Source organism: Mustela erminea, chromosome 8, assembly GCF_009829155.1.
Source record: "Mustela erminea isolate mMusErm1 chromosome 8, mMusErm1.Pri, whole genome shotgun sequence".
NCBI classification, from domain to species: domain Eukaryota; kingdom Metazoa; phylum Chordata; class Mammalia; order Carnivora; family Mustelidae; genus Mustela; species Mustela erminea.
This window is the reverse complement of record NC_045621.1, coordinates 45,071,071-45,093,613: the sequence shown is the minus strand read 5'-3', so window position 1 is coordinate 45,093,613 and position 22,543 is coordinate 45,071,071. Positions and strand designations below refer to the sequence as shown.

Genomic DNA, 22,543 nt, shown 5'->3' with positions numbered 1-22,543 from the left:
GATCAGCTGAGCTGAGACTCTCCTTGAACACACTGGTCTCTCAGTTTGGGAATGGGGACCTCGAAGGCCTTCCAGATCCTATGGCAGCTGTAGCTGAGTCAGAAAGCATAGGGGTTCACGTGCTCCTGTTTTTATATGGTCACAGTTAAATTCTGAACGTCAGCTTCTAGTTTTGGTCTTATAAGAGAACCGTGCGTAAACTTGGGGTGTGATATGTTCTCGGCAGCTCAGACAGTCCAGGCAGTTTGATGTTTGCACCTGGGAGTGGGGGGCTGTGAGCTCAGGCCCAGGAATCCCACAGATTTTTGTGCGCTCTGCCGAGATTTGAAAAGGCATCCCGTAGAAAGAGTTTCAGGTATTTCTTGAGTGAGGGAAGCAGGGACCCAGATCAGGCTGAGGTTAGAGGAGAGGGTGGCTGGGAAGCTGCCTGGCGGAGCAGAGGGAGATGAGGGAGGTGAGGAGGAGAGGCCGGGCCTCTGGATGCTTCAGCTTTGGGCTGCAAGGGGAGGCGCCCTGGAAGGTTGTGGAGTAGTTCGCTTGGGGATGGTGGTGGGACAGTCCGGGCTGGGGTGGACCACCCAGCTGAGGACACGCATTTCCCCCTGCTCTTTCTGGAATCCTCTCTTTTCTGTGAGCAGCTCGGTGCCGGCCACTGGGTGGGGCTGAGCCTCACCTTCCTCCAAGGCCATCCCTGTGCACGGCTGGCCTCTGCTCGGACCCATTTCTGGATCTTTCTCTAAGCCAGGCCCCTGGGATTAGATCTCAGAGGGGTTCCCTCCCCTTTCCCATTTTCTTTTCCTTCCACTGGGTTAGCAGCGTATGAAACCGAACCAGCATTCCTTGTCCCTGTTGGTCCCTTGTCCCCAGTCCCGGCTGGGTCCAGGCTGTGTTGGCTCCCTTGGGGCTGGGTCTGCAGCCTGCAGCTGGACTGTTGTTGCGGAGGCCATCAGACGGGCTTGCTCACATAATGAAGATGGAAGTGCTTGATCACTGCTCCTTGTCTGCCAGATTCAGGCCTCGTTCTGCTTCCCTGCTTGTGACTGTCAACTGCTCCTGGCAGTGGGAGCATGGGGCCCATGTGCGTCTGGGGCCTGGGTGTGAGGCGCATGGGTGTGGTGACTTTGGGGGACTGCTGGTGTGGCACCCAGTGGCCGTTTGGGGCCGCTGGGGGGACTGGGGGTGTGTTGGCCGTGGGCCATGGGTGTCAAATGGGTTTGTGTGACGACAAGTGTGCTTTGTCCATGCCGTCTCCCTCCCTCTCACCTCCGTGTCCGGTAGAGAGGTGTGTCCCTGTGGACACCTGCCCTGTCCCCCAGTGCCGCCTAAGACATGGTCACGGCCGAGAGGAGCCAGAGGAGACATGACACCCCAGTGCCAGGTTGAGCATCAGCTCCATCACCGTGCGGGGTGCCGTGCAGCAGTCCAGGGGTCACGAGGAGGGGACGTGGTGCAGGCTGTTGCATGTGTCCTGCACAGGAGCTCCCTCTGCTCACATGGTCATACAGTCGCCCAATAAAACCGAGCTAAGGAAATGGATTTGTAGGTATTCTCAGGCTCCCCTGCTGTGTGAATGGTGGCATAACATAGACATGTCAGCATTTATATTTTTGCCTTTGTGGATTATTGTAAATGAGCACAAAAAGTTTCCATATTCTTTTTTATGGTTGTACGGGGACATAGTGTCATGCACTACACTGCTCACTGTGGTCAGATGTGCCTTTGTTTCCCATCTTACACTGTGGCTGCTGTAAACAGTGCCTAGCTCCCATCCTGTGGAAGTTTCTCGCTGAAGCCTCCCATGTGTCTTGAAGGGAGCACAGACCTGGGATGCTCAGGGGGATGGAGTCCTACAGAAGGAGGCCCTTGTAACTGCCATGCCCACCGGGAAGTGGAGCAGTCGGCACCCCAGAAGCCCCCTCTGGCCTCCTTTTGGTCACTGCACCTTCCTTCTCTCACCCCCACCCTGGGAATCAGCTGCCTGCCTTCTGACACCTTGGATTAGTTTTTCCCATTTTTAAAGTTTAGATTAATGCAGTCATAAAACATTTATTCTTTCTGTTTGGCTTCTTCCAGGATCGTTTCTGGATGTGGATCACTTAGGGGTAGTTTCCAGTTTGGGTCTCTTCCTAGAGTGCTCCCCCAGCATTCTTGGGTTGATCCATGTCCACATGTCTTCCTTTTGGTAAAGATAATGTGCGTGTCAATCAGTCTTTCCAACTGACCATACCCATTTATACCGAGAGAGCCCCACCACGCTCGACGATGCCCAGTGTCCTTCTTCTTCATGCCCGCATGAGCTGCGCTCTTGGCTGCTGGGAGCACCGCTCCGTGTGTGCACTGGACAGCTGGATGCCCTCCTCTGGGAAGCGCCTGTTCAGGTCTTTGGCCCGTTTTGAAAATTAGGTTGTCTTTATTCTAACTGGTTTGTAGGTTTTATTTGTATAGATGAGAAATGAGTTCTTTGCTAGTTGATTTCTTTGCTGTTTTCTCCCTTAATGATTTTTTTTTCTTTGCTGTTTTCTCCCTTAATGATTTTTTTTTTTTTTTTTGGATGAACAGATGTTCTTATTTTTAACATAGTCCACTGTATTGGTGGTTTTATTTATGCCTACTTGAAGGTCATGGAGATACTCTGTGTGGTTTTCTAGAAGCTCACGTTTAGATTTATGGTCCGCCTGGAATTGATTTTTATAAAAAGAACATGATATGAGGTAGTAATTGAAGTTTACTTTTCCCATTTGGATATTCATTTGGCCCAAAAGATTGAGTTAAAAGACTCATCCTGTCTGCTCCTCTCTGCAGTGCCCCCTGGTCCTCAGGGAGGCATCTGTGTACGTGTATGTCTGTGTCTACCCTTCATCCTGGGCTGTTGTCTGTCCACATGTGTGCCTGCACAACACGGTCTTAATTAACCGTAGCTTTGTGATTAGTCCTCCTATCTGGTCATGTGGCTTTTCCACTTTGGACCATTTTAAAGCTTGTCTTGGTTCTTCTTAACCTTTTGCATTTCCTTATGACTTAAAGTCAGCTTTTTGATGTCAGCAGAATACCCACTAGGATCTCCCTTGGGGTTATATTGATTTGCCTTAATATCGGTCTGTTTCCAATCTTCCCGTCCACGAATATGATGTATCTTTTTATTTATTTGGCCTTCCTTAATTTCTTCAGTCATATTTTTGTAGTTTCTGGTATTGAGGTCTTTCGTTTCTTTTGTTAGATTTATTTGTACTTTTTTAAGAAAGATTTTATCTATTTGTCAGAGAGAGAGAGAGGGAGAGAACATGAGAGTGTAGGTAGGCAGAGGGAGAAATAGGCTCCCTACTGAGCAAAGAGCCCAATGTAGGACTCAATCCCAGAACCCTGGGATCATGACTTGAGCCTAAGACAAATGCTTAACCACTTAACTGACTGAGCCACCCGGGCGGCCCTCTACATTTTTTTTTTTTTTTTTTTTTTTTTTGGTGCTGGTTTGTTTTTAAAATTTTATTTTTTTGTTTGTGAGTTTGTATTTAGAAATGTAATTAATTTTTGTGTAGCCACCTGTCTGTAGACCACTTCTAGAGTTTGCTTTATATTATCCTGGTTTATCTGAAGGTTCTTTTGTGGTTTTTATGTTTACTGTCTATGGATAGTGAATGTTTTATTTTTTGCTCATTTTTAAGCATTTTGTCTTCATCTTGTGTCTTTACATTGTCTAGGGCCTTCCCACAAATGTTAAACAGAATCGGTGCTAGTGAACGTGTCTGTCTTGTTCAAAAATCAAGGGAAGAATTCTCAGCACATCTTCATTATGTACAAAATTTTCTGTGGGTTTGTACAAATAGGCTTTATCACATTAGTGCATTTCTCTTCCCTCCTTGGAGTTACTGAGTTTTTTTCTCAGAAGTAGGTGTTAAAATATTAGGTCGAATCATATTACATTGCAGATATTTGATCTTTTTTAGTCTACAGAATGGCACTTTGATTCGATGTAGCTCAATATATTGGATTTTTTTTGCATCTGTTAATCATATGATTTTTCTCCTTTGATTCATGTGATGAATTTTTGCAGTTGATTTTTGAATAGTAAGCCTTGCATGTCTTAATAAATCCAACTTGATTTTAGTGTATTACTCTTCTTATATACTACTGGATTTGGATTAATTTCTTTCATCCAGATTCATGACTGAGATTGAGCTGTGGTTTTCTTTTCTTTTCTTTTCTTTTTTTTTTTTTAAGATTTTTATTTATTTGTTATAGAGAGAGAGATACAGAGCGCAAGCACATGGCCTTGTCCGGTTTTGACATCCAGGTTGTGCTGCTACTTCAAGTGTGGGGAGGTTGTTCCTCTTTGCCTAATCCTGAGGTGGACCGAGTCTCTCTTTAAAGACTCAGATGGTAAATATTTTAGGCTTGTGGACCATATATGGCTTCTGTTGTATATTTTCCTTCTTTAATTTTTTTAACCCACTGAGCCATCCAGGCACCCCCCTTTTTTTTTTTTTTAAGATTTTATTTATTTATTTGACAGACAGAGATCACAACCTTCTTTAATTTTTTTAAACAGCCACTTAAAGATGTAAAAACCAGCCTTAGCCGATGGTACAAAATCAGGCCACAGTTTGCCTATGGTCTGCAGGCTGTAGTTTTCTGACCACTGGCAAATTCTCTCAAAGAGAGAAAATTGATGTTATTTCTCCCTTAGGTATTCGGAAGAATTTGGAGTTCTCTCTGACTTGGAACCTGTTTTCTTTGTAAATTGCACCCTCAACGGGTGCAGGACTGTGCAGATTTTCTGTTTTTCCTTGTGTCCGTTTTTTTTTTTTTTTAAAGATTTTATTTATTTGTTAGAGAAGGTGTTGGGGGGGCATCAGGGAGGAGCATATCAAGCAGACTCCATAGACTCCAGGCTGAGCATGGAGACTGATGTGGGACTTGATCCCAGGACCCTGAGATCACAGCCCGAGCTGAAACCAAGATTTGGACGTTTAAACGACTGTGCCACCCAGGTGCCCCTCTTGTGTCAGTTTTGTTTTGTTTTTTATTTATTTGTTTATTTGACAGAGATCACAAGTAGGCAGCAAGGCCCGCAGAGCGAGAGAGAGAGAGAGAGAGAGAGGAGGAAGCAGGCTCCCCGCGGAGCAGAGAGCCCAATGTGGGGCCCGATCCCAGGACCCTGGGATCATGACGTGAGCCGAAGGCAGAGGCTTTAATCCACTGAGCCACCCAGGCACCCCTCTTGTGTCAGTTTTAATGTGTTTGGTTTTTCTTTAAAGTTCTTTCAGTCCATTTGAATTTCCAAATGTATTCATATAAGGTTATTCAAATGCCTTTGCATCATCTTTGCAATGTTTGTAGGATTTGAAGTGGCATCTCCTTTTTCACTTTTTCATTCTTTATATTATTTACTTCTTCTCTTTTTTTCTTCATTGCATTTGTTTAGGATATTAATATTTTTCAGCTGCCACGTTTCATTTTCTTGATTATCTCTATTGGATTGCTTGCTATTGCTTCCTTTTATCCTTTGGATTTACTTTCCCCTTTTTTTTTTTTTTAAACTAAGTAAAATATTTAGGTCATTGAATTTTCTTTTCATACATTTTTCTTGTGTACTACAAGGACTTAAGGCAATAACTTTAACCTATGTATGGCTTCAGTTGGATTGCACAAGCGATCATTTTTCATTATAATTCATCTTAGAATAATATCTACTTCCCTTTTGGATTTCTTCTGTGACCCACGGGTTATCTCAGAAAGTATTTCTTCATTTCACTTGTTTGTGAATTTCTCAGTATCTTGCTTTTGTTATTGATTTCTAGTCTGATTTCACTTTGGTCGCTGAATTTATTGATATTATTTCAGTTTTTGAGAATTCCCTGAGTTTTGCTTTGCCTCCGTGTAGTCAATTTTGTACATGTTTAATGGACTCGGGCAGAGAGTGTGGCGGGTGAGACTTGTCCTGATTGCGCAGTCCGCGTCAAGCTCACTGCTTCCAGCGCATGCCCCTGACTTCACTGGTTTGCCGCCTCTTTTTCCTGCCAGTTGCTGGGAGTGGTACTTAAACCCCTGCTGTAATCACAGGTTAGTATCCTTCCTCCTCTTCTGTCCGTTGCTTTTGAATATTTCGAGGCTATTTTAAGTCTGTACAGATTTAGAGTTTTACACTTTCTTGTTGCAGTAACTATTTTATTTTTGTGAAATGTCTGATTTCAGTGTCTGCGAGGTCCAGTGTAGTGCTCCTCATCCTTACTCCTGGTATGCAAGCACCCTAGCTGGGATCTCGGGTGTCTACAGGAACCCATCCACCTCAGCAGGCTCTGACCCCATCTCCTTTCCCCAGGGTCTGCTTGTATGTCAGCACACACCTCTGGTGCTGGGGTAAGGGGGTGGGGGACGGTGGGACGTGAGCTCACATACAGCCTCCCCTTGATCTTGGCTTCTCACATTTTGGCCCCTCCAGTCCTCGCTGTCTCGGTAGCCGTTTGACTCTGAAGACTTCGTGTTGTGTGCGTTCATTGGCCTTGGCTGAGGTGTTAGTGTGGTAGCAGCTGGTCTGCTGTGGGCAGAATGGCTGGTGAGGTTTACCTGTCCACACTCATGGCATGTCCCTAGGGTCGTGATCGAGGTCGCCCGCCGTTGTCCACGTTCATTCCTATCGAACTTTCCAGGCAACTCGGGCTGGCATTGATCTTTCTGTTGCAGTGATATAACTGCTGGGCATATTTTAAAGTGACTGAAATTTGTCTTCAGCTCTGAGCTGCTCTATTTTATTCAGGTATTTTATGAGGTGGTTTATGTTGCAACTTCTAAGTGGTAAAATCGCCCAGATTAGAGTGAAGTGCATGGAGTACTCGTGGAGCACTTCCTGCCTGCCCCAGCCCCTCCCCTCTTGGGTTTTACCAAGTTGTTTCTTCCCTCCCATATAAATGAAGAATTCATTCTGGATTTGGCTTGAGAAAGAGTTCGGAGGACTTGACCTTTCCTGCCTTTCATGTCACGACTATGCCAGCGTCGGGTCTCTCTCTGGACTGGGCAGAGCTCAAGTGTGCTGCTTGGCCTCGTGTTTGCCATGTGAGGAGTCAGTGGGCTGTATTAGACGGTCTCTTTGTGCCTTCCCGTGCTGAGATCCTGTGAGCCTCACATCCAAGTGGAAGCCAAAGCCGGAACGTTTGGAAGTAAGCCGCAGGCCAGCACTGTTTTATCCCTGGGATTGGGAGGGTAAGACAGCTCCTCTTTTTTAATGATTTTGTTGTTGGGGGGTTGCTGTGGAGGCAGACTATTTTTCCACATTAAATTTACCTTTTCTGTTCTGTAACTCAGTGCATTTCATAACATATGGTTAGGTTATAAATACCTTGTTTGGTCTATTGTATTTAGAAGTATCTTTTATTCCTGTGAGTGCTAATTAAATCATTTAAAAATAAACACAATTTTATTTACAAATTGAATTACAGATTGATCACTTTTAAGGAAGCTGTTTCCTCCCCCTTCCTCCCGCAGGAGGTGGGGCCTTACGACCAGAAGACCATTTGAGCATTGCAGCAAGATAGTTTTCTGGAATCTGTGTGCTCCTTAGAGATAACAAAACAAACACGTTGTGAAGGTTGGCAGACTTGTAAACACTCGCCACTCCCCAGGGTTAATGGTGATCTGTTTCCACTTGGACAGTAGATGTTGGAGTGGCGGCGGGGAGGGGATGGTGGTCATGGAGGGCAGCAGTCCATGTTCCTGCTTAGCTACTCTTCTCCATGTGGCCTTCTGCAGCCTTGCGTGCTTGGGATGGGCACTAAGGCCTGTTTCCAGGCAGTGGGCTGGAGTCCCCGTAGTCCTTGTTCAGGCCTTTGGAATTAGGCAGGATGAGCAGCTGTCCCTTGCTACACTTGATAGTGTTGTGGTGTCTCCTCTTCAGTCTCAGGCTGCCCTTCGGACTGTAGACTGTGGGCCTCTTCCCTCATGGTGGATGGGTCATCTCTGTCCAGGAAGTAGGAGCCCCTCCAGCTGAGCTCCCTGCTGGAGTCTGGGAGGCACTGCAGCCGGAGCCAGTCCTGCTTCCCCGGCTCTGTTGCCAACCCTCGGGGTTGTGAGTGCAGCCCCTGTGACATCATGACACAGGAGCTGCTCTGAGTGAGCTAGGAGTGAGTGGGTCATTAGTTCGTGTTGGTGGAGGCCGTGCACCCTTGACCGTGACACTGCGGAAGTCCAGTCCCATAGCTGTGTGCAGCCTTTTTGAGTCGGAGGGTGGTGCTCCAGCAAATCTTGGCATGGCAGGAGCACCCGTTCCATATGGCCCTCTCCGCATCCTCCTCACAGCCAGAAGGGTCATGAAGCAGGATGGAAGGTTCACTGGTTGACAGCTGGGGATGCGGGACCAGGGGTCAAGGCCCTGTGGCTCTGCGGCCATGGAAAGCCTGCTTTTGGTCCACTTGGGGCCACTCATGGTGTCCTTCCTCTGTTTCTCCTCTTTGTTCTCCATGGACTGCCATGCTGCGGGAGGACTGTCTGGCCCCAGCACCCAGCCCCTCCCCAGGTGAGCAGAGCCCCTCCCTCTGGGGTTGGTTCTTTTCTCTGCAGGATGAGGCCATCAGAGGCTTCACCCACTAAGGCTGTTGCAGGGATTCCATGAGGCAGGCAGGTCACCCAGGGCCTGGTCGTGCCCACATGTCTCCTGCTGTTAGCATCACAGGAATCCAGAACCATTGAAAGCCTAGAACCAGTCCCAGAGTGTCTGGCAAGTTTCACCTTTGTCAGCATTATCAGACTCGTGCCCTTTTTGACAAATACAAATATTCTCTGTCCTTCCACTGAAATTGCAGAATGACCAGATGTCATTTCTGAAAGCAGATTTGAGTAGGAGTGTTTGCACAGGCCAGCCCTCTACTTCCCCGGCTGATCTAGCCGTGGTCTCTCCCTGCAGGGGCTGCCTTGGGGGCACAGGTAGCACAGAGTAGGGGAGTGAGCAGGGGAGCCCTGTGAGCAGAGGGGCGCAGGGGACACATTGGGAGTGAGAGAAGCCTGCAGTGCTGTTCTTCTGCCTTCCTGGGTACTCAGCCTGGCCCCAGGGCAGCCCCGCCCCACCAACTCGAGGCACCAAGCTCAACCCTCTGCGTTTTAACTTTGCTTTGCTGATGAATGATTGTAAGCTTTAAAATACAACTCTTAAGAAAGAATTTAAAATTTTAGCAACATACGACAAAGATGGGGGGCATCCATGGCTCCCAGTAGGAAAACCTCTTCAGGGTCTGCACAGCTGGCTGTGGTCCACTTTGACCCTCAGAATGAGGCCTTCTGGAGTGGTGTGGGCTCCGAGAGGGCTGGTGCATAACCCTTCTGTCTGGGGAGGTGTGGTTCATGGTGTGTGGGGCAGGCCCAGCAGTGGGTCTGTGCACCCCAGTTCTGGGATTGTGGGGTCCTTGCTTTCCCTCTGGCTGAGCCTGATCCTGTGGCTCGTTGAGTCCCGGGTGTGCTGCTGCTCCCTGGCGGCCCTGGGCCTGGAGGAAGAGCTCAGCTTACACTCAGCCTTTCAGGCAGGGCAGTGGCCGCCAAGTGGTTTCTTAAAAAGAATTCCTCTTCCCCTGATTAATTTCTGGCATGCAGCGTTGGGGAGCTCTTGCGTCAGTAAGTCGTCATAAACCCTCCACTGTCTGGGGCAGACATAAACACCAAGCCCAGCTCCACCGCCCCTGACGCTCAGCCAGAGCCTGCTGCCCGCCCGAGGAGCTGCAGGCCAGGCAGCTGGAGATAAAGGGGCCCAGTGCCTTCCTGTGCACAGAGGAGCCCTGGGCTAAGGGCTCTGAGTGTTCTGTCGTCAGGGGACAGGGCCGCACAGATGGGATTTATTTACTGAAATGGTTGTGTTGCTTCCTTCTAGTACCCTGTCTTACTGATCCCTACTTCTTCGTGGGGGATATCTGCCTCCTTCCAGCGGGTCTTCTGTAACCTTTAGAAAGGTTTCAGAATGTTCTTGCAGCCTCGAGGGACCTTTTCCCAAGGTGGTGCGGCATGACCCTCTCTGTCTGGGCCCTGGGGCTTCCCACAGCATTCTGTAAAACGTGTCCTCCAGGCCCTCTCCGACAGCATCAGAGAGCTTCAGAGAGCTGCTCGGCCCCCTGCGTCCCGCTCTGTTCCTGTGGGAGCCCTTTCCTCTGAGACAACCTCCCAGGCTCTGCCTGGCTTGTGGAAGACGCCAGAAACAAGTGACTACTGTCCACATGGCCTCAGTTTACTAGTTAGTATGCTCTGGCCGAGACAAAACTGATATCCCCGCACTGTGGCTCCTCCTGGGTAAGGAGAAGGAAGGACTTGGCTTCTAGTTTTCTCATGGCTGGTTCAGGCAATTGGCTAGAGTGACAGGGCCCTACTATGGGTGGTGATGCCAGAGACATGGCTTCCAGGGTGCTCTCGAGGAGTGTACATTCCCAATGGGCACGTGAGAGCATGGCCCCAGAAGGCAGCAGCTGGCAGAGACTGAGGGCGCATCAGGGATGGGGCCTGGGATTGGCCTTCACTGGCCTTTGGAAGGGGAGATGATGGCCGTCTGCATCGGGGTGGTCGCCATGGGGCCAAGCAGTCACCAGGCAGTGCATGGCTATCCGGGGTGGTTCACTAGCAGAAGCAGGAGGGGTCAGGAGCTGGGTGGGATGTGGCCATGCCCTTGAACATGGCCAGTGGATCTCCAGGATTGCTTTGGGTACCTGCAGGGCCCAGGGCAGGCTCTGGGGAGTTCTGTCCAGGGCCCGTCCAACAGTAGCCCTCAGACCAAGTCCGTGTTCTGCCAGGGGGCTGAGTTGGCTGTCTGATTTCCAGAGCTTTCTCGGTTTCTGCCTTTGTTGAGCCTGTGTGCAGAAGTCGTGTTGAGGGTCCTGATTTTAGGGAAGAATTGTAAATGATAAACAGATCCGAGGTGTTGGTACTTACTAACTTTTGTGTAACATTGGGAAGAGCCTGCCCTATTCTGGCTGAGCAGCCAGGGGCCGAGCCTTGCTTCCTGAACACCGGGGCTCACAGAGCAGGTGTCCGGAGCCCGCTATGTGTGCTATGTATTCTGTGTGAGGGCTCCTAGGACCACGCTGCTTGTCTACCGTAGCCCCTGGGCCCTCAGGGGGCAGTGCTCATGAGACCTGAGCTTCATTTATGCCATCAGCTCATGGAAGGGGGTAGGGGCTGCTTCTGTTCCAGGCGGACAGTGAGGCTGAGCTGCGTGCTTGCAGAAACTGGTGGCTGGGGAGGGCTGAGCCAGGCTTCCTCGGGGTTCTACCAATCAGAGATTCTGAAATGGTAGTTCAGGAAGGCCATTAGGTTAGTCCATCGTCACAGTCAAGAGTGGAGTGTTCTCCAGAAACAGGTGCAGACTGCTAGGGACCGGGAGCAAGTGATGTGGTCTCCCTTGGTCTTTGTGTCTTGTGCTTGAACTCACAGGATGGGTGATGGCGGGGTCTCTGGGCTTCTGTTGGGCTTCTCTTCAGGAACATGACTGGGGTGTCCTCTGTGGGAATGGGGCTGGTGTGCGGAATTCTCACGTGCCCCAGGTTGCCGTTGGGAGAGTCCCCAGGTGTTGTGCACGGGGTGCTCTGGGGGAGGGGAGTGGCAAGCTGCTGGCTTCACTGGGACACTTGGCAGAAACTCCCAAGAGCTCCTGGGGGAATCATACAGGTTTTAAAGAATACTGCCGTCTGTTGCTTTTTCTCACCCCTTTGCATTTTTTCACGTTACTTCTTGAAGACCATTCTGTATCACTTAATGAAGCAGTCCCTTACTCTCTTTTGACACTTGGGTATTACTGTAATCTGTTTACCAACAGATATTCTAATTTCCTGGCTCACAGTGCCTTTTTTTTGGTGTGAAATAGAAAGAACATAAAATGGACCCTTTTAGCTAGTTTTACGCGCACTGTTCGGTGGCGTTACGTACATTCACACTCTGGCGCGGCTGTCAGCACTGTCCATCTCCAGAATTTCCTTGTCTTCCCAAACAGGAACTCTGCGCCCACTAAACCCTGAGGGCCCCCTGCCCCCGCCCCTCCCTGCCCCCCGCCCCAGCTCCTAGAAACCTCGCTTCCTTTCTGTGTTTGTGGATTTGTCTGTTCTGGGACTCTCACAGGTGAAGTCGTGGAGGCTGTGTCCTTCTGTGTCTGGCCGGTTTCGTTCAGCACGGTATTCTCGACGTTTGTCCCTGTTGTAGCCCCGTGTCAGGCTGTCTTTCCTTTTTAAGGCCGAATAATATTCCCCCATGTAGACAGACCACATTGTGTTTATTCCTTCCTCCGTGGAGGGGCACGTGAGTAGTTTCTTTTGGCTCTTGTGAATAATGCCATCTTGTGAGTAACACTGACTTGACAGTGTCCATGCGGGGTCTCTGCTCTCAGATCTTCGGGGTACGCACCTAGGGGTGGAATTGCCGGGTGGTAATGTCGTGTTTAACTCTCAAAAAACCACCGAACTGGTTTCCACAGTGACTGCACATGTTATGTCCCCCTACCCTCCCCCGCCACAGCAACGCGGGAGGGTTCCAGCATCTCTGTGCCCGCTTTAGCTGCTTCTGAACACTTGCCATTCTCGTAATGCGAGGTGTATCTGACTGTGGCTTCACTCTTCGTTTCCCTGATGTCTGATGAATGGAGCATCTGTTTGTGTGCTTGTTGGCCACGCATACCCCTTCCTTGGAGAAATGTCTGTTCCAGTCCTCTGCTCATTTTGTGATTGTTATTTTGTTGCTGAGTCGTGGGATATATTTGTATTCTGCATATATGCTTTGCACATATTTCCTCCCGTTCTGTGGGCTGTCTTTTTGCTCTGTAATCCCTCTTCCTGTGCACAAGTTTTTCATCTTGATGAGGTCCCCTGTATCTGTTTTTCTCCTGTTGCTTGTATCTTTTGGTATCCTGTCTAAGCATCCATTTGGCAAATTCAAAGTCATGAGTTTCTCCCATTTTCTTCTACGGATTTTATGAGTTCAGTTCCTATATGTAGGTGAGAAGTCTATACTGAGTTAATTTTTGTTGTCTATACTGAGTTAATTTTTGTTTATGGCATGAGGAAGTAGGGGTCCCTCCTCACACTTCACTTGTGGATCTAGTTGTCCCAGCGCTGGTATTGAAGAGGGCCTGGCTTGCTTTTAAAAGCTGTGGAGGTTTTTTTGTTTCTGGTTTTCACAGAAGCATGGTGAGTGGCCTGCCGTCCTGTGTCAGTACATGTAGCATTCTTTGTCCAATGGGATGTTGCACCCACATTTACAGTTCCTCCCTCCCCAGCTCTAGTCCCTACTACCACTGTGTCCCTAAGTTGGCACTTTATCCACACCCCCTTCTGTTTCTCCAGTTCCCCAGGGCTGGAGAGTTTGAGGGTGGCCTCCATGGCTTCCTACAGAAGACAGGCCCCTGGGGTTCAGCCTAGGTTCCCTGTGGATATGCTGTCCATTGGCCACAGTCCACATGAGTTATCCTCTGCGGGCCAGTCTCTCCACTTGTCTGCATGAGTCCTGATCAGTAGGTTTCTTCCCAGGGACTCAGGCTACAGTGGTCACTACACAGTCCAGGCGGGCTGCAGGGTGGGGAAGCCACTGCTGGCCGCTCACGGTGGACTCCTGGTTTTGGCCCAGTATCTGCCAGGACAAATACACCAGGGCTGTGGATTTCACAGGGAACTTTACTATTACAGGGTTTATTGATTTTATTTAAATGCATTCAAGTGTTGTTGCCCTTATATTGCAACCACTTAAAGACCCAGGTTGCTATTCTAGCAGCTTCTCTATCTTGGGGAACACTCTGTGTCTGCCGCCCTGTTGGGTTCCGCAGTGGTGAGTATAGTGGAGAGTGCTTTTCTGGTGGGACGTCTCTGGGCCAGCTTTCTTTCAGCTCATTGTGGCTGCAGTCTTGCCTTTGCATGGTGGCCAGTGTGGGTTTGAAATTCAGGATTGTCTGAGTACTTTGTGTTTGAAAATACTGCTCAAACACACAGTTTCTTGTGGTTCTGTTACAGTTCTTTCCTTTAGCTGCCATCCAGTGTCCCAGTTTCCACCATGTCGATCCTTAGCGTTTTAGAAGTCACACTGGCCCTTTGTCAGGGCTCCCTAACTGCACACTGTGGTGTGTGTGTGTCCCCAGCCAGATACACGTTTTATAGCTTACTTCATAGGGAAGCTACGGAAGGTGTATTTCATATTGAAAATGTCCCTGTTTCTTGTAAGTCAAACATTTCAGTAGCAATGTATGTTCTTGTCTTTACTGTGAAAACTGGGAATTTTGTGATACTTCTGCCTACTTGGGGGGCGGGCCTCTTCTGGCTGCATAGGCTTGTGTGTGTGGGACCTGCTGTCCCCGAGCCCCACCTTCCCCTCGCCGCATGCCATGGAGTGGCCGGCTGTCAGCTGCTTTTGCCACTGCCCCTGGGCCTGCCTTCTGCTCCAGCCCAGGCTCCAGAGGGACCTTATGGAGAGGCCTGAGGGTGGGCCTTCCTCTCTCCCACGAACACACCAACTCTTGGAAGGCAGAGACTGGGTTTTTTTCCTTTGTCTGATCCCACGGAATGCCCAGAAGTGGCTCTTCCACAGCGCAGGCTCTCAAAGGATCGGCGAGCTCCGTGGATTTTGTTCTTGTGAAAACAGTGTATTTAATAAATGGGAAAATACTTTTTTTTCCTGATTATAAGAATTAAGGTCGTTTCACATTCACACAATGCTGAAATACATAAAAAAGAAGAGAAAACACTCTCGTGTCCCGAATGTACCACAGGCAGCTGAGGGACACCATTCTCAGGAGAGCCGCACAGTCTGCCTTGAACAGATTCTCCCCTTGGGCACCGCTGCACCCACGTCTATATGGACCTGAGGAACCAGAGGGCACTGTGGTAGCCGCATACTATTTCTGTCCTTAAACGTCCTCTGCTAGTGGGACTCCCATGTTTTTTTCTGGAGTAAGCAACACTCCAGTGGGATGCTCTTAGATCTCTGTCTCTGAATTTGGAGCTGGTTGCTTTTATTATTCTAGATTTAATGGGGTAAAGGCCTAGAAATAGCATTGGTGGGACAAAGGGCACACACACTAACATAGGAGGAGGCTGCCCCTCCTATGTTAGTGGCCACGCGGCCCCCAGCCGGGTGTGAGGGTAACGCTCCGCTGCCGAGCAGCAGCTGGTCTGCAGGGCTCCTTCCCCGATGGACAGAGAGTAGGGACCGCATGTTCCTGTGGCCATGTTCATGCCACCTGTCCGTCCTGTGTGTGGGGCTGCAGGGGATGGGACCAAGAGACCGACCCAGGCCGCCATTCTGAGGTAGCAGACATGTGCCAGGGCAGACGGAAAATCCGGAAACGTCCCAGAGCTTTCCTCTGCTGCTCCTGTCCCCGCCTCACTCACTGAACTGAGGGACAATGATTGAGCCACGCTTACATTCCAGCCTCAGAGCACAGGGATCTATTGGGGAACCACACAGGAGAAGCCCCTGTCCGTATCGCTCAGTGCTCCTAGAGATATCATACAGTAGACAAGTGAATTACTGCATAATAGTACAAGTGGCCAACATTGGGTGAGTCTGGGTGTAACTGGCACTTTCTCTAAGTGCTTTCTCCATCTTTGTGGGTTTAATTCTTGTAACTGCCTGGGAGGGAGTTTATCATCCCTACAGTATCCCATTCTACAGATAGAAAACGGAGGCCTCGAGGAAGGAAGTCACTCACTCGAGGAATTTTGCCAGGCAGTTGGTGCTCCTGTCTCTAAACTTAGCCCCTCCCGTGTGGTGTCAGGTGTTCGTGCAGCGGGCTTGGGGGGGGTGAGAGGGTGCACCGAGGAAGGTCATGGCCGGCCCCATAACGTGGATTGGTTCTGAGTTTGAGGACGCCTCTGAGGGGTTTTGAGTAGGGCCGTACTCACCTCCAGTGAGCTCAGGCAGGAGGCGGGATGCTGAACTGATGCAGGTTTGGCTGAGGGTGAGATGCAGCTGGGGGTGGGCTGGCGGGATGGTGGGCAGACAGGGTAGCAGTATGTGTCCGGGTGCGAGCCCTGCAGGTGGGATCTGGAGGACCTGGCGGCGGCTTCCCACAGATGGCAGAGAAGCCGGGGGCACATCCTGCAGCAGCACTGAGAGCTTGTGACGTGTTCAGTGACTTGATTGAATAGTTTTGTGGGAAAGGGGATCAGCTTGATCTGGACCTGGTACCTGCTCTGGGCAGTAGTCCATTTTCTTGTATGCAGAACCTTCTACTTCAAGAGGTTTTTTTTTTTAACCTCATCCCGAGGCTCATGGTGTTTTTCCTTTTGGACTGTATTATGATTTGTCTTCCTGAGTGCATCGTGCTGGAGGTGTGGCTGGTAGGCCCCTGGGGCCCCGCGAAGCTCTGCGAGGTCAGAGCTATATTTATGAATCGAGAGGTGGCTTTTCTTCTCGCCGGGCTGACATCTTTCCTGGTGGGTGGGCATACTGTGGGCAAAGCTGCCGGGTCGTGGCGGGCCCGGGTCCAGTGGTCCTCAGGTTCCTGGCAGTTTCACTTAGGAAAGTTCTCGATGAGGCAGGACAGCAGTTAGTGTCACCAAGTATTTCTGTCTCCGCCCTGGAGGTACAAGTGTGTTTAGAACTCTGACGACATGGGCTGCACACACAGCACCCTGGGGCCATGGGCCGGCGTGGTGCTCATCCCCAGGAGAGCGCTGTGGGACCAGGTTGCCCGCGGAACGAGCCCTTATTTCGTGGGATGCCATCTGTCCTTGAAAGGACAGCTGATGGATAAACTGTGGGTGTTCAGACTTCGGCACTTGCCAATTACTTTCTGAAAAACGAACTCGGCTGTCACTTTAAGGAAAACAGCTGACAGGGTGTGTTGCCAGTGATGACATTTCAGCTCTCAAGTGGAAACTGGAATTTTAGAGCCCGTGCACCCCCCGCCCTCAGCCCCACCATGGTGTCTAATGACACGTGTCAGGTCAGTCTCAGGGAGAGCTTGGTGCTTTTCCGTGTGACCGGTCCTGATGTCACAGACTGGGGTCAGGAGCCCTCACAGCACAGCCCCTGATGCAGTCAGGTCTGCAGAGCTTGCGGGTGGGGGTCCTCACTGTTGGGGGTCATGGCCACAGTGTCACTGACCCAAGCAGCCTTGCCCAGGCTCCCACCTGCCACCAAATCAGAAAGGCCGCAGGCCCTGCTGGGCTGGGACCGCACTCACCCTCCCAACCACGTTTCTTTGATGTGGGCTGCCTTTGTCTCTCCGCCCCGACGATCTGTCCCAACAGACACCGCACAGAAGCCCGTGTGACCGTCCCACTAACTTACCCCAAGGCAGACCCCACAGAGGCTCACCCGCGTGAAACAGTGCCACTCTGCTCATTCCTTGTTTTTGTGTTTTGGAAAAGATACCTATTTTTTCATTAAAATAGGTAATTCATCTAACATTCATTGACATTATTATTTTTGAATGAATTAAATGAACACTGAAAAAGATCGCAGTTGTAGCTTATGATATGGCAAATAGTGATAGGTAGAGCCACATAAAAGGCTTTTGGGATGCTCAGTAATTTTTAAGGGGGTGGAGGGGCTCTGAGTCTAAAAACCGTGAGAGCTGCTGTTCTAAGCCATCTAGGTGTCGATAGGCGTATATTTGTGGAAGCACTTACCATTACTTTGTCCTTCGTGTTCTGACCCTCGGGCCCGAGGAGGCTGGGAAGAGTGATGGCTGTCAAGGGAAGTGTTGCTCCTGTGTGGTTGTGTATTGGGGGTACACCTGGGTTGGGGGGCGCTGGCCCCTTGTGGTCTAGGGTTTTCTGTGGTCTCACCTGGTGGGCAGGCAGACCTGAGGGACGACAGATGTGGCCTCACGCCCCCGGTCCACAGGCACCACGAGGGCGGGAGTTACAGCTATTGAAAATGACAAATTATTTTGTGTTTGCCTTGTATTTATGTTGCATTTAATCATAAATTGTTCTGACTTATTATGTAAATACATATGCAGCTGCTGAAGAATGAATTTACTAGAATTTTTGTTCTCATTTAACGTTTGTTTGTCAATTTGCAAAAAGGCAAACTTCAGGAAAGCCTGTAGATGAGGGGGAGTCTTTAGAATGCGTCTTCTGGACCCACAGTGTCCAAAAAATATTGTCACACGGAGAATAAATGACAACAGGATTAGAAGTGTCACATAATAAAGAAAACAAACAGAAGAGCCAGGAGAGTTCCAAGAGCAAAGAAGAAAACACATCTGATAGGTAGTTTGGGTAGAAACATTCTCAATAAATGAACACTTTTATTTTTGCCATCAAAGTGAGAGTTCCCACTGTTGCCTCCCTGCATTGCACAGGCCCAGATGAAAGGGTGTGGTGGGGTGGGGGGTGCTGCAGGACCATCCGACCTGAGGCAGAACGCCATCAGCAGCAGGGCTCTGAATTCAGCCGGATGGGGGGATGGGTGCTTTTGGCTGCCGGACAGAAGGGACCTGGGCACAAGGCACACAGTAGGTCTCTGCACGAGTAGGACAGAGAGTCACCTGGAAGGAAGCCCCTGGAAGAAAGGGTTCTCAGCACTTAGTTGGGAAGTCAGACCGCCTCCATCAGCCGTGAGCCAGAGCACAGGTCGCTCATTTCCAATGTCGACACCCAACACAGAAGAGAAGCATCCTTTTCCCTGCTAAGAAGCAGCATGAGCTAGCTGTCTCTAAGCGGAGCTTGTAAAGACTTGGGACTTGTTGGTAAAGGACCCAGCCGGATGTTCCTTAAAAGTATGTGGCTCAGTCGTTTAAGAGTCTGCCTTGGCTCAGGTCACCATCTGCAGGTCCTGGGATCGAGCTCAGCCGGGAGTCTGCTTCTCCCTCTCTCTCCCTCTGCTCTTCCCCACTGCTCGTTCTCTCCCTCTCTCCTCCACCTCAAATAAATAAATAAAATCTTGAAAAAAAAAGTACCTGCTCCTTAAGGGATTGCTCCGTATTTTCTCAAAGTTCACACAGTACCCACTCGCTTCGAGACTGGTTCTAAGCCTCGAGAAGTGTTATCCTGTTTTATGAGATGTAAGCGCCCTAATTCTAGAGCTTGTTAGAAACAAAAAAACAAAAATCGTATGCGAAGTTTACTCATGAGCAGAGATGGAAGCCCTGAGCAGAGTGCTGGGGGAGAGAATAGAAGAACACATTGTATGGTTGATCGTCACCGAGGATTTTATGACGGGAATGTTGTCATTGCAGCGAAACTACAAAATTCATGCAGGTACAGGAGAATGTTTAGGAAAAATAGGAGATTGATGAGTACTCCAGTTCTTGTAATTAAAAAAAAACCCTGATCGGGAGGAAATAAATAGTTTAACAAATAGGTTAAAGATGATCAGAACGTGGAAGTCAGCTTTCCTCTGGCTGGGACGCCCCAGAGGCCTTGTGCTCACGTAGGCAGGGACTCAGCACCTCCCCTGGGTGTCGCTTGTGAGGCAGGCCATTTTGTTTGGGTCTGCAAAACCAAAATAGGTTCACTCAGAGGCCGAAGAAAAGACTCCCTCACTACAACCCACCTATTTTCTCTTTGCCAATAATTAGTAGAAAAGTCCAAGAACAAGGAGATGGGTTTGGTAATAGAAACTCCAGACTTACGCATGATGGAAGCCTCAATGAGTCCCCTGCTTCCTTCAGCGGCCACAGGTACGGTGGTGACAGTGGCTGAACGGTGGGCTTCTTGTGCTGTCCTCACTACATGCCGTGGCCAGCTTTCTGCTCTAGAGAACTTCCCTTTCTTCCTTATGTATTTGCTTATTTACATGAATTTGGAGTCATGGATTCTCATTTTATTTTTATTTTTTTAGAGAATTTATTTATTTATTTGAGAGAGAATGAGAGAGAGCATGAGAAGGGGAAGGTCAGAGGGAGAAGCAGACTCTCCACTGAGACTCCAGGATTATGACCTGAGCTGAAGGCAGTCGCTTAACCAACGCGCCACCCAGGCACCTGGCTTCTTATTTTATTAACTGGGTTCTAAGCTGTCATTGACCTGATTGATCCTGGTGTCCATAGTGTCCCTGTTTACCCGTTGGCAGCCCCTGCCTGCTGGCGCCTTTGGTAGGTCCCCAGTGCTCCAGGGGCCCCCTCTGCTGTCTCTGATGCAGGAAGGTCGTCTGGCTTCCCTGGGGCCTTCCCAGCCACCCACCGGGAGTCTGCTCTTTCCCCAAGTGGTTCTGGTTCTCAGGGCCTGGCGTTTAGAAAGCTGACCACTTCCGTGGCCTGGGAGTCGGGGGAGCTAGGAGACAGATGCACGTGCCGCACGCACACACCCCTCCCACCCACATGGAGTTCCGTGTGTCTGCATGAACCACAGAGCTCACACGGACACCTCTCATTCCAGCCCTGTGTTGCAGGCCCACGGCTCACACTCTTTTCCGTGTTGTCACCCGTCCTCCCACGATGAGAACCTTTGCTCCCAGCCTCCATCACATCCTTGCTTACTTGCTTTCTTGCAGAATGCTCAGAAAGCAATTGTTAATTCACACTTCTGTGAGAAAGAGACCCACCAGCTGGGGTTCCATATTTGTTGAGGGCATATCGTCCAGAGTCTGGATACTGTGTCCCAAAATGACTGGGCTGGGGGTCATTCTTTGACGCGTTAGTCTCCCGGCCCCGCCCTTGTGCGCTTGCATTACTCACTTGAAATGTGGTTTGGTTCATTTTGTTTCTGTTTGTATTTGTATTGTATTCTGTTTGTGTCATACTTTTTGATTTTATTTATTTTCATTTTTTGAGTATGTGAGACACGAGCGAGCACAGTCCCTAAAGCCAATGACATGTGAGAAACTGGACTCAGAGAGTGGTGTCCCTGCCCGGCCAGGCCTGTCCGTCCACCCTGTGCCCACCCCTGCCCTTACTCTTCTGATTTGCCTTCTGGACAAAACAGCAAACACATGTATTTTATCTTGGATTCTGTCTTGCACTAAGGGATGTTGTACCTGTAGCTCTCTTGCCCATGGCTTTTTCACGTCCGAGCATGTCCTGGAAGGCCTGCCGTGCCTCCCCAGAGCCCCTGGTCTGCGCTTGGACGGCAGGTGGGCTCCTGCACTTGCCTGGGGATGACCTCATGCAGACGTGCTTTCCCCCGCCAGACCTGCGCCTTCACAGTTCACCTGCAGAGGGGTTCCGACAGAAGATGGGCAGATACATAACTGGGTTGGATTTTGGCTGATCTGCCTGCATGACGCTTGTACCATTTGTGCTGGCATTTCCACTGCGATGCACGAGTGCGCCTGTGCCCTTAGCGTGGAGGGTCTGGCTGCTCCTGTCCCTCTCCGGCCAGGGAAAGACTGAGGCACAGGGATAGCTTCCAGGGTCCAGGGCTGTGCGGCTGCTGAGTGACAGTCCCCAATAGCTGCTGGCTCCTTGGATGACCCTGTCTGTTTCTTCACGCCTGGTGTGGACACATATTTCGTGGTCAGATCAGATTTTCCTGTAACTGAAGTCTGTCCTGGCCTGACTTCTGCTCCCTGGGTTTTCCCCCTGCTTTTGATGTTCAGTTGTGACTTTCTGCTTTGTGATGATTTACAGACGTTCTTTTGAGGTTGACAGCGTGCTTCTCCATGGAGCATGTGTGTCTGTATCTGCCTGGTGCCAGAGCAACCCAGGCCTGTGAGGATTCCCAGGGACTCAGGTCCGGGTGCGTCTGCCTCTAGGCCTGTCAGGTCTCGATGTTCGGTTTGGAGTCTCCCCTGAACCACTGCCAGGTGATCTGGGTCACAGACCTCCCACCCCCAGGGAAATCTTCTTGTTAGGTTTGCCCAACCCATCCGTGTCTGGGCTGGGCAGGGCTGTGTCTCTTCAGCAAGGATATTGACAAGCTTCCCCCCCTCCCCAGGGAGCCGCGGTCCCCTCCCCTCCAGCTCAGCCCCCTGCGTGGTCTCCTGGCCTTTAGCTATGGCCTTTAGCAGTGACCCAGTGAGCCGTGGCTGAGTTAGGTGGCAGCCTGAGGTTGGGCCCTGGCCTGCGTGCTGATGCCTGTCTGCGTCAGCCACTGAGAGCTCTTGCCTTAGAGGGTCTCTTTGCTCTTCTGACAGGCCAGCTAGGCTTGGAGAAAGCTCGAAACACTGCTGGACTCAGAGGCCACATTGCCAGTCTCAGAGGCTTCTCTTAACAGCTCACTCTGGCTTTCTCTGAGGACACTTGTTTTCACAAGGAACAAACTTGGTTTGCCACCGTCTCTGGTGGCTACCTTGGCAGATCTGGGGTTTGGGGGGTGCTGAGGCCTGACCAGCCATATCTGTTAAGTGGTGTTAACAGCTGCAGCTGTTCCTGACCACGCTGCCTCCTGAGAGGCTGTGAAGAGCCCCCTGCACACTGTAGGGCTGTCTCGGCCATCCCACCCTGCCCAGAGTGGGCCTATGCCTTCAGGGACGCTTCCCGTGTGTGGCCATCTCTCGGGCTCTGCTCTGCCCCCTCGCTGTCATACGGGTGGGCTGACTCACTGGCTGCTGCGGGGACATTTATGTCAGCTGCTCTTGTCAAGTCCTTTGGTTGTTTCCGTTAAGAGTATATTTAAAATGATGAACTGAGTGAGAGCAGAAGCCAGACTCAACTGCTGAGCACATCGGTGTGCCGGTTGGAGAAGGAGCTGGGGAGCCGGGAGCCGTGTGA

The 22,543-nt window shown here is 50.2% G+C and overlaps 1 protein-coding gene across 2 annotated transcripts in view; it reads left to right on the top strand.

Moving 5' to 3' along the window:
• HDAC4 (histone deacetylase 4) overlaps positions 1 to 22,543 on the top strand; it is a 288,152-nt gene that overhangs the window by 44,098 nt on the left and 221,511 nt on the right. Inside the window, exon 1 of one of the 2 annotated variants that reach the window (XM_032355375.1) lies at positions 5,445 to 7,197. The exons of the other annotated variant lie outside the window; for it this stretch is intronic. The gene's annotated coding sequence lies outside the window, so the exon portion shown is untranslated. Of the gene's footprint in view, positions 1 to 5,444; positions 7,198 to 22,543 lie in introns of those variants that run through there. 2 annotated transcript variants of the gene reach the window in all.